At 42.3% G+C, this 9,781-nt stretch overlaps 1 long non-coding RNA gene across 1 annotated transcript; it reads left to right on the forward strand.

The window, feature by feature from the left end:
* The first annotated feature begins 6,795 nt into the window (after positions 1–6,795).
* On the forward strand, positions 6,796–9,299 carry LOC117500340. Its single transcript, XR_004557779.1, has 3 exons — positions 6,796–6,915; positions 8,501–8,564; positions 9,162–9,299. It is a non-coding gene; the product is annotated as an uncharacterized LOC117500340 (long non-coding RNA).
* Positions 9,300–9,781: the final 482 nt, after the last annotated feature.

Below are 9,781 nucleotides of genomic sequence, written 5' to 3' on the forward strand. Positions count from 1 at the left end.
GGACAGGACAGGACAGGACAGGACAGGACAGGACAGGACAGGACAGGAAGCACAGGACAGGACAGGACAGGACAGGACAGGACAGGACAGGACAGGACAGGACAGGACAGACAGGACAGCACAGCACAGCAAGCACAGCACGACAGGACTAGCACAGGACAGGACAGGACAGCACAGGACAGCACAGGACAGGACAGCACAGGACAGCACATGCACAGGACAGGACAGGACAGGACAGGACAGCAAAGCACAGCACAGACAGGACAGGACAGCACAGCACAGCACAGGACAGGACAGCACAGGACAGCACAGCACAGGACAGGACAGGACAGGACAGGACAGCACAGCACAGGACAGGACAGGACAGGACAGGACAGGACAGGACAGGACAGGACAGGACAGGACAGGACAGGACAGGACAGGACAGGACAGGACAGACAGGACAGGACAGGACAGGAAGGACAGCACAGCACAGCACAGCAACAGGCACAGGACAGACAGCACAGGACAGACAGACAACAGGACAGCACAGGACAACACATCACAGGACATCACAGCACAGGACATACAGACATTACATACATACATACATCACATACATCACATCACATTACATCACATCACATTACATCACATTACATCACATCACATTACATTACATTACATTACATCACATTACATTACATCACATTACACATTACATGCATTCGACCAGGAAGATACAAACTTGAAGAAAACAGAATCGTATAAGTACATCAGGTTTCATAGAGCCAAAACATTTCAAGTGCTACTCAACTGGCTTTAGATAAGCCAGTGCTTTGTTAGCAATTCTTTGTTAGTAATTCTAGCGCTCGAAGTGGAGTCGAAAGAGATGAGTTTTCAGTCTGCACCGGTAGATGTGTAGAAGAAACCATCCAAAATAGGAGAATCTTGACCACACTTTAAATAAATCCTGGTCATTCATTATCGTTGATTCGAGGCAGATTTCACAGCGTAATCTAAATACAACAAACCACTTGACTGTTTGAATGACGATCCAATGATTGTCTGGTTCTGTATCTAACGGGATCCAGATAGGGGAGTGTTATGGAGCGTGATATTAGACCCTGAGCTTCACAATGGGGGGCTTCAGAGTGCTAACAACCTCTCAGCATCTCTGACCGTCAGCTGTGACTGACAGCTGCTCTCATCTGGAACAAAACTCTGCTGAAAGAGAGAAATGGTGAGGAGAACAAACCCGCTATTAGGAGAGGGACTGTCTACAGATTACTGAGAACACTTGATGGATTTGGAAATGAACAAGAAGTGAAGCTGCTAAAGGGAAAGAGAACTGACCACAGATCAGTGGACAGATAACAGCTGAACGTCTATGTGTAGTCGGAGAATCTCGTCTAAGAGAATAAGTGAAAGGTCACAAACGTGACTTTACCAAGACACTAAAACCCTGGAAAATGTTTAAAGACTGAAAGAGTCAGAATACCATCCTCCTTGGCCTTATTTGTTTTTTACCAATAAAACCGTAAGACACAACGATGATCAGACAAGATCAGAGAGGAGAGAGTTAGGTTGTTGTTGTTCTAAAAGCATTACTTGTCGTCTAGTGTATCCAAAAAAGCTGTAGCCTATAGTAAAGGATCCAAGAATCAGTAAAAAGGGAGGAATAATGAAGTGTGAGCAAGGAGGGAATATGCAGGAAAAGGAGAATGTAACATTCAGTAAGGGTGCAGAAACTTCGGTTAAAATGTGGTCAATTCTTCGCCATACTGTGAGGACATGTTACCTCAACAGTTGCAACTACATGTGTGTAACAGGTGTCAGTGATGCAACACTCTGCAACACAACTACTCTGTGGTGCACTTCCTAGTCTAGATTTTATTCAAAAAGGCTGGATCCTAAACTTCTAATTATTTAACTTAAGGTAAGGGGAAAGGATATGTCCCAATTGTATAAGCACCGCTGCTAAAATCAACATGATCATGACCAGGCGGTAAAAGAAGCTGCATTTGTACGACATCTAAAACAGGTTTCTTTTAGACTCTTAAAGGGGACCTATCATGCAAAATGCACTTTTGTATGTCTTTTATACATGAATATGTGTCCCCGGTGTTCCAGGGAACTCACCAAGTGTCAGAAAACACAACCCTCTCTATTTTCCTCCATACCCAAATCTCTAAAAAAGGGGCTGCAACGGATCTGATAAAAACTGATCCAGATTTGAACACTGTCCTGACGTCAGGACAGTGGCGCTACGGCTATTGGGCCAACTCCACCAATCAGGAGGAGACAGCCACGGCCATTGCCGTTCGAAAGCGCTGGAGACGCTGTAGTACATATGCCAGGCCTGCAGATGGTACTGTTCTCACTGAATCTGCCCAGAGCTAGAAATTGTCAAATTGAGCAAAATGAGGCATGGCTAAAATGCATGATCTGTTTGGTATTTTGAAAAAAAAAAAGTATAAATATGCCTTATATAGGTATGGTCCTACACTATATTATTCAAATATAGCATGATAGGTCCACTTTAAGTTATTTTATCTGACAAATCTCTTTGAGAGTCAGAAAGCGTCAGAGCTCCTCGTGGAGAGAGATGACATCTGACCGCTCTGAGGGTTTTATATAATAGTGTGGTTGGAGTCCTTTCATAAAACACTGCAGCAATACTGTCCTATGAAAAAGGAAATTGCACACATATACATTTGGTCAATTCTTCATTTTTAATAACCTGCTTCACATACTTGGTAATCATATAATTTCCTGCTCTTCACTAACTCTTTATGCATTTAGTTCTGCCTCAGGCCACGTTCTCCATTCGAAGCTAGTTTCTCCTTCATGTCATTTCCTCCTCTGCTTCTTTCCCTCTCTGTGTCTATACTGTCCTCCTCCTGTCTGTCTCTCTCCACCTGTCTGTCTCTCACTTCTTTCTGTCTTTCAGTGTCGCTCATGTTCTCTTTCCTGTCCCCTCCAATCTCCTGCTGACAGGGCGGGCTGATCTGAGCAAACTATTCGGTAACACTTTATTTTGATAGTCCATAGTTAACACATGTCAACAGTGCATCAGTTGACATGTATCAGTTGACATTCAACAGCACCGTTCAAACCAACAAGTAACTAAGCATTAGTTGACGATCAACAAATAAGCAACTAAAGTTTAGTTGACTATTACATTACGCATTAGTTGATGATCAACAGATAAGCAACTTTAGAGTTTAGTTGACTATCTGTTGATCGTCAACTAATCTAGAGTTGACTATCAGTATACTTTTAGTAGGCATTCTCCACTAAGTGTTTGTCGGCATGTGTTAGGACTATCCAATTAAAGTGAAAAACAGTTGAGAACAGTAGAAAGTCTATAACCTATCAACAGAACACATACATTCATCCACTAATTCCAAGGGTCCTCCCCCTGGTTCACGGACGACCTCCGCCGCATGAAAACCTCCGGTCGACAGCTGGAGAAACTATGGAGGAAGCAGGCTCTCGCCGTCCACCTACTGGCCTTCAGAGAACACCAAAGTGCCTATGCTACTGCTCTAAAAAACGCCCGCTCTTCATACTACTCGTCAATAATAGACAACGGCAAAAGCAATCCTAGAACCTTATTCTCCACTATCAACCGCCTTCTCAACTCCTCCAACACAGGCCCCCCGGCTGCCTCTCCAGAACTCTGTAATAACTTCTCTGCTTTCTTTAAGACCAAGATCGCAGATATCAGAGCAACCATTACAGCCTCAACAGTAGCTCGGACCCCACCCACCTGCTCTCCCTTCATCAACGGCATCACCCTCTGCAGCTTCAACGAGGTGACGTCATCTGCACTGCTAGCCATCATAGGCAAATCGAAGCCTACCAGCTGCTCCCTCGACCCCATACCCACCCCGCTGCTAAAAACCTGTTCGCCAACCTTGGTTAATTTCCTGACAACACTCATCAACAAGTCACTACAGACTGGTGAGGTGCCTGTCCATTTCAAAACAGCAGTTGTCACCCCACTTTTGAAAAAAACAAATATCGACCGAGAACTCCTCTCCAACTACAGACCTATCTCCAACCTCCCGTTCCTTGCCAAAGTACTTGAGAAGGTCGTGGCCGCACAGCTCCAGTCTCATCTGTCTGACAATAAAATGTATGAGACCTTCCAATCAGGTTTCTACCCTGCACACAGCACAGAAACAGCCCTAATAAAAGTAGCCAACGACCTGCTGATGGCAGCCGACTCTGGGTCACCCAGCATCCTGGTCCTACTTGACCTGAGTGCAGCTTTCGACACAGTGGACCATACCATCCTCCTCCACCGCCTTGAGACCTACACCAGGGTGACGGACACGGCTCTGAAGTGGTTCTCCTGCTACCTCACCACCCGGAAGTACCACGTGGCTCTGGGGGGTTCCATGTCTGATGATACCGCAGTGACATGCGGGGTCCCACAGGGCTCAGTGCTGGGGCCGATCCTGTTTTTAATCTATCTATTACCTCTGGGTCATATCATCAGACAACATAACATCAACTTCCACTGCTATGCTGACGACACCCAGGTCTATATCAAAACACAACCCAATACCACCAATACTATCCAAACACTAAACACCTGCCTGGAAGACATCCGCTCCTGGATAACCACCAACTACCTCCAGCTCAACAGCAGCAAGACTGAGGCAATCCTGATAGGCACCACCGACCAGCTTGCCAAGGCCGCCAACATCAGCCCCTCCCTTGATGGTCAGCTCATTTGTCTCTCCTCCGTTGTCACCAACCTCGGTCTAAGGTTTGACCCCACTCTGTCTTTCCAAGCCCACATCAAACATATCACCAAGACCTCCTTCTTTCACCTGAAAAACATTTCCTGACTGAAGCCCTCACTCTCAACTGATGACACCAAAAAACTGGTTCATGCACTCGTCTTCTCAAGACTAGATTATTGCAATGCACTCCTCTCCGGTCTCCCAGCCAAATCCATCAACCGCCTGCAACTTGTCCAGAACAGTACAGCCAGAGTTCTCACCGGTACAAAAAGGTCCGCACACATAACCCCCATACTTGCACAACTACACTGGCTCCCAGTCCACTACAGGATCCAGTTTAAGGTTCTGCTCCTCACTTACAAAGCCCTGAATGGACAAAGCCCAAAATACCTCTGTGACCTCATCCGTACCCAGACATCTACCCGCTCTCTACGCTCCAGCCACGCTCCTCTTCTTTACATCCCCCGCACACGTCTCCGAACAATGGGAGATCGAGCCTTCTGCTCATTCGCCCCGCGCCTCTGGAACTCCCTCCCAGATCAGTTGAGATCTGCCCCTTCCACCGAGGTCTTAAAAACCGGCCTTAAGACCCTCTTCTTTCTGCAGGCCTTCCAATAAACTTCAAGCATGGTACACCTGCACATATGTAGGAATTTCCTAAAAAACAATGTATAGATAGAAGTGTGTGATGGTGTCTGTATCTACAGAGACCCTGCCCTCTGCCTGTATTTTCTCTTCTCCTTTTATTTTGCTGTGTTCAGGACGTTTATGGGCGTCAGCAAAGAGCCTTTGGCTCCAATGTGTGTGTCTAACCCCCAGCCAATTACCAGGGTGTGCTCCATCAGTAAACAACAGCAATTAGGCTACAGAAAGGTCCTAAACTGATCTGTGGTTACCATCCCGTATGTCCTTGATAAGTCTTACAAGTACACCATGTGTATATGTTCTTGCTAACCAGTAGGTCCACTCATAAGGAGAGCTGTTTTTTTAAGGTTTTCTCAGAACGATTCCTCCTCATACGCCAAACTTCCCTCTTGTATGTCTGCCATGCTCTCTCAATATTTTGAGTATGTAGTCCTGTTTGTGGATCAACATAATTCTGGCTGTGGTTGGCCCTGACATGCCTGTAGCCCTCTTGGGAAAGACTGGCATATGCTCTCCACTCATCACTCACAACAAGACTTTGAGGCTTGATATGCTTCTTGATGATGGGAACAAGGGTCTCCTTGTTTCTTCTCTTTACTAGGCGAAGAATGGGACGTCTGCTTGCAGCTTTGATCTCGAGTATACCAAAGACCCAAGATCTCTTTCTTTTCCAGGTGTTACCAAAGCGTCCTCTTCCATACTACCAAAAGACAGTGTGAACATTATTACAAACTAATCTCTTGACTTTATGTTTAATCAATCTATTGTTAGTCAGGTGTAATTACCTTTTCATTTAAATCTGTTTTAAATTCCTTTTAACACAGTAAACATGCTTACAAAATGATTTGCTGGAAATGGATAATCTTCTCAAGGTCTAACCCGAAGGTTATCTTTTTTCTCCTCGACAGTTCATGAATTTGTGCTTTTATTTTTGTCACTATGACCACATTAGGAACCACAAAATCTTGACTGAAATTGATTGAAAACAATTCTTGTGACACTGCAATGCAATTCAATTTAGTCTTGACTCTGGCTTTGTGTGAATATTTAGTTATTTATTCATAATGTATGTAATTTTTGAGTTAGGAACACCTGTTCCTGTTTTATTTGACTAATATATAAGATAAATACAGAAGCCTAATGCATTCACTTGAGGAAAAAAGGTTTTTCACAAGAACTTTTCCTGGAATTTTGAGATAATAATCTTGTTAATTAAGAAAAACATTATTTATGTAATTGACTTGCCCTAAATTACTTTTTTTCCAATATGCGTTTAAATAAGTAACACTTAAGCAACAATGAGAACATGTTTTAAGAACTCATTAATTTGTAAATTAATATCACATTTTCCTGAACTTTCTTATAAATACGTTTTGGAAAACTTCATGAAAATGCTTTTGTCAACGCCACGGTCATGCCACGCCCTCAAACGAGAATACCGCGGTGTGAGACTTCCTGTTCCTCTTTACAGCGATTCTTCGGCAGTTGGACACGTGTTTTCGTTGGATTCTCTTCAAATCATCTAAAACAAGTAAGCATACCACCTGAGTTATTAATTATTGCTTTTTAACTAGCAAGTGTTATTTACTTTTCTTGTATTCACTGTTTTGAACGGAACATCGACATGCCAGCGCCATTACTGCTGTTAAAGTTTCACTACACAGCCTCGCTCGGCCCCGCTCGGTATGGCTGGGCCTCGTTAGGACTGGCTCACTTTATGGCGCATTTCCATTACAGTTTAGGAACTGGGGCAGTATCTATAGTAACGCAGTGTAGGCGGAGCCGTGACGTGATCTTCAGAGGACCCTAGAAAAACAACACAGCCGTTAGCTGTTAGCACTCAGAGCTCACAGCTCCTCATATATGTTCAGAAACTAGACAAAAGTTAAACAAGTACAAACCACAGACTGCCTGTGTTATGGTGAATACAGTCGCTGCTTTATTTATGTCTGTATAGGCCGTTGTTGTGAGTGTGGACGGTCGGGGCATAACTGCGTTAGCTTAGCCAATCTCCATTTAGAAAACAAGCATTTTAAAAGGTTTTTCCCCTGCCGTCTGTCTGCAAACTTGACAAAGCATTAATTCATGGTTTTTACTAACCGGTATCAGTGTTGTTACTTCGGCATCATTTTGAAACGTAGTACTCAGCCCTGGCTGTTGTGCTCATGTAGTCTATTTTTTCGCGCAAATGGTGTTGGGCAAAGTTTGCATCAAGTGCCTACCGACACAATTATGTGGTTAAGTTAAGAGCACGTATTAAGAATCAACTCCGCAAACTGTTCCCCTGTGCCGCTCTAAGCGTTTGCCGGGCACCGTGATACAGCCGCGGGGCTCAGAGGCTCTGCTGCATGTTGTGCGGTAAAATACCTCGCTAAAGCTATTCCCTACTACTTTATAACCCAGCGGTTATGTAAGAGTAAGTCACTAATGCGCCGATTTGATATTTATTCTTTTGTATGTATTTCACCGTTTGTTTTACTGTGAGCAATTCATTATCTGTATTACTACAATCTTAGATGTGTACCCAATTTAAACTCAGTCTGCAGTTACAGCATCGAGTTGTTATTATACAATATGAAGTGCAACTAAAACTATATTTTTCATGCTTATGCAACGCTATAGATGCAAATCCATGTTTGAATCTGCAGGAGAGAACGTTAGCTCTCTTCAGCTAAGGTGCATTCAGGCGCAATTCAGTAAAATTGTGAATTGGGCGAAGATGGATTTATAACGTCAGCAAGATGTGTTCAATGTAGTCCAGTAAAATGCAGTCTTTAGCGAGAAATATCAATAAATACAGTTTTATTAAGGATATGTTTTACTACAACGTAAAATAGATATTAGACAGTATGCAAACGAGATAAAGGAGTGTATATTGAAGTAATTAGGATCCGCTGTGCAGAGAATCATCGAATTGTACTGGTATCTACCAATACTATCCTTAATAAATGCCATCCTTATAAATGTATATAAATATAATACCGTTTTAAATGATACTTATATTTTAATTATGTTTGATTCAATTAATTGAATTAAATATGTTTGAATTAATTCTACTGAAATGATTGTTACATTTTCATCATGTAACTATTTTGTTCTTTTATTTGCCTCCCCAGAAAACAGTCCCACCTCCTCTTGAAGACATTTAGCCTCCTGCTATCGACTTCAGGTTCACATTAGGTAAGCCCTTGAGTGTGTCAGACTAAAGTTGTTGTTTCACAGGTTAATTCAAGACGTGTTATGTTTACATACTAATATAATGAGCATCAGGTAAACGTACCCATTTCTATTTTTTGAATCACAGATGGGATGGAGTTGTAAACTATGCAGCACTAGTGTCACCACTCAAAGTGATATTTTAAAACATTATCGACTCCTTTGGACAGAAACGTGCCTTGCCCTGCATTCATGTAGACTGGCCTGCGCTCTCACTTATCAAGATAAAAGTTGAAATAATCGTCTGTTCTTTTTATTCTAGGACCCATGTGCCACTTTATATAAATCTCTGAGCATGAGGTGGGGTTAAAAATATGTAGTTGGACATTTTATGAACTATATCAATATCATGACTATTTGGTTCATTTTCTTGCAAACCAGCCTTTTTGTTGATGGCTTAAACCCCTTGTAATGCATGTGAATAGCACCTCTGTTACCGTCTGTTAACAGCTAATGTAAACTGTCTCGTTATGATTTCAAGACGGAAGTGATTTTTGTTGTTGAGGAAAACACATGGTGTGTCCTGATTTGTACTCAATTTAGTGTTTCATTTGTATACAGGGAACAGCAGAGGTCTAAGTGCAACAGGCTCGTGATGCACAGCATGAAGTTATACGTTGCCCACGAGCCAGATGCAGTTGGAATAACCATCAAGTAATAACCATGTATGTTAATGTGTTGTGCTTTTAAACAAACTGGAAATAATAACATTTTAATAAAATGTATTAACATATTCTTAAAATAAAAAAAGCTTTCTTTCTCTGATATCCTGCCTATAGTGTTTGTTTTACTGTGCTTTATAGCCTGGTATTGACTTCAGTTATCCAGTGTTTCTGATCAGTTGTGCATTCAATTAGTGGATGAATGTATGTGTTCTGTTGATAGGTTATAGACTTTCTACTGTTCTCAACTGTTTTTCACTTTGATTGGATAGTCCTAACACATGCCTACAAACGCTCAGTGGAGAACCTACTAAAAGTATACTGATAGTCAACTCTAGATTAGTTGACAATCAACAGATAGTCAACTAAACTCTAAAGTTGCTTATCTGTTGATCATCAACTAATTGTTAATGTAATAGTCAACTAAACTTTAGTTGCTTATCTGTTGATCATCAACTAATTGTTAATGTAATAGTCAACTAAACTTTAGTTGCTTATCTGTTGATCATCAACTAATCA

This window comes from Trematomus bernacchii, unplaced genomic scaffold, assembly GCF_902827165.1.
Source record: "Trematomus bernacchii unplaced genomic scaffold, fTreBer1.1, whole genome shotgun sequence".
NCBI lineage: Eukaryota > Metazoa > Chordata > Actinopteri > Perciformes > Nototheniidae > Trematomus > Trematomus bernacchii.